The sequence below is a fragment of the Polistes dominula genome, unplaced genomic scaffold, assembly GCF_049000335.1.
Source record: "Polistes dominula isolate Pdom_NZ unplaced genomic scaffold, Pdom_raw_medaka contig_736, whole genome shotgun sequence".
NCBI lineage: Eukaryota > Metazoa > Arthropoda > Insecta > Hymenoptera > Vespidae > Polistes > Polistes dominula.
Genome location: NW_028301168.1, coordinates 5,001 through 7,500, shown reverse-complemented (window position 1 = coordinate 7,500; position 2,500 = coordinate 5,001). Strand labels below are relative to the sequence as shown.

At 45.1% G+C, this 2,500-nt stretch overlaps 1 non-coding gene across 1 annotated transcript in view; it reads left to right on the top strand.

The window, feature by feature from the left end:
• Positions 1–814: 814 nt before the first annotated feature.
• LOC149030463 (small subunit ribosomal RNA) overlaps positions 815–2,500 on the top strand; it is a 1,919-nt gene continuing 233 nt past the window's right edge. The window contains exon 1 of the ribosomal RNA XR_016178748.1: positions 815–2,500. This exon is cut by the window's right edge and continues 233 nt beyond it. This is a non-coding gene — a ribosomal RNA (small subunit ribosomal RNA).

The window sequence follows — 2,500 nt, the reverse complement described above, 5'->3', positions numbered from 1 at the left end:
TTCGAGGAGTGGTCATTTTAAAGGCGCTTTGGAGGTTTTCTCCCATAAGAGACCGTGCTAAAAACCAGGCATCGCCGGACGGTAGTTGGCGTATTCCGTATTTATAAGAGAGTGTATATTTTGGGTGTTCCAAAATCCCTTTTTGAAGTAATACGAATGTATTACTCTTAACACATCACTACCACGGGTCGGTGTCTCTGACCGAATGGCCCTTATGTGGTAACCTAAAAACATGGTGGTATCATTATTTGTGGTTTGCCGTCGTGTGTTCTTTTGAAACACACCTTCGGGAAATTGCGTGATACTTACTGAGCAACCTCTCTCTTTTAAATCCATGCAGAGCTAAGATACATATTTACGCGACATCAAATCGTAGCAACCGAGGCGAAAGAAATTTATTTCTGTAACTCTCGTACGCTTGATGATGTCAAAAGCAGTTGTGAATCTTGTACCCGGTATATTCCGGTACTGAAATAAATTAAATGATTTCATATCGCTGGGGAGGAACTACTTACTGCTAAATATACTATAAAATCCATATAACTATGGATTAAAAATAGTATAAATAATGAAAGAATGGTGAATTTTCCTACTGAAATGACAATCCACAAAACACATCAGGTACAATTTACAAAATGAAATCCATATAATGGATATAAAATGAAATGAGAAATAGCAGAAGAGTTTTCTCTCCACGGTTTTGAAATAAAATTAAATAATAAGCATCGTCGTCGGCATACGTGCTGGCGACAAAAGTTGCACAAAAAAGGAAAGAATTATTATTATATTCTTTCCGTAATAGAGCAAATTCAGCTCCCTGGTTGATCCTGCCAGTAGTCATATGCTTGTCTCAAAGATTAAGCCATGCATGTCTCAGTGCATGCCGAGCTAAGGTGAAACCGCGAATGGCTCATTAAATCAGTTATGGTTTCTTAGATCGTACCCACATTTACTTGGATAACTGTGGTAATTCTAGAGCTAATACATGCAAACCAGAGTTCCAACCAGAGATGGGAGGAACGCTTTTATTAGATCAAAACCAATCGGTGCGCGTTTGTTAATACATTCGTCCACCGTTTACTTTGATGACTCTGAATAACTTTGAGCTGATCGCACGGTCCTAGCACCGGCGACAAATCTTTCAAATGTCTGCCTTATCAACTGTCGATGGTAGGTTCTGCGCCTACCATGGTTGTAACGGGTAACGGGGAATCAGGGTTCGATTCCGGAGAGGGAGCCTGAGAAACGGCTACCACATCCAAGGAAGGCAGCAGGCGCGCAAATTACCCACTCCCGGCACGGGGAGGTAGTGACGAAAAATAACGATACGGGACTCATCCGAGGCCCCGTAATCGGAATGAGTACACTTTAAATCCTTTAACAAGGATCCATTGGAGGGCAAGTCTGGTGCCAGCAGCCGCGGTAATTCCAGCTCCAATAGCGTATATTAAAGTTGTTGCGGTTAAAAAGCTCGTAGTTGAATCTGTGTTTCACACTGTTGGTTCACCGCTCGCGGTGTTTACTGGCATGATGTGGGACGTCCTACCGGTGGGCTTAGCTCTTCGGGGCGGTCCAACTAATATCCCATCGCGGTGCTCTTCATTGAGTGTCGAGATGGGCCGGTACGTTTACTTTGAACAAATTAGAGTGCTTAAAGCAGGCTAGCCTCGCCTGAATACTGTGTGCATGGAATAATGGAATAGGACCTCGGTTCTATTTTGTTGGTTTTCGGAACTCCGAGGTAATGATTAATAGGGACAGATGGGGGCATTCGTATTGCGACGTTAGAGGTGAAATTCTTGGATCGTCGCAAGACGGACAGAAGCGAAAGCATTTGCCAAAAATGTTTTCATTAATCAAGAACGAAAGTTAGAGGTTCGAAGGCGATCAGATACCGCCCTAGTTCTAACCATAAACGATGCCAGCTAGCGATCCGCCGAAGTTCCTCCGATGACTCGACGGGCAGCTTCCGGGAAACCAAAGCTTTTGGGTTCCGGGGGAAGTATGGTTGCAAAGCTGAAACTTAAAGGAATTGACGGAAGGGCACCACCAGGAGTGGAGCCTGCGGCTTAATTTGACTCAACACGGGAAACCTCACCAGGCCCGGACACCGGAAGGATTGACAGATTGATAGCTCTTTCTTGATTCGGTGGGTGGTGGTGCATGGCCGTTCTTAGTTGGTGGAGCGATTTGTCTGGTTAATTCCGATAACGAACGAGACTCTAGCCTGCTAAATAGGCGTATATTATGGTATCACGAAGGCCCTCGGCTTCGGTCGAGTGGTTTTTACTACCAACGTACCAACAAATCTTCTTAGAGGGACAGGCGGCTTTTAGCCGCACGAGATTGAGCAATAACAGGTCTGTGATGCCCTTAGATGTTCTGGGCCGCACGCGCGCTACACTGAAGGAATCAACGTGTTTTCCCTGGCCGAAAGGCCCGGGTAACCCGCTGAACCTCCTTCGTGCTAGGGATTGGGGCTTGCAATTATTCCCCATGA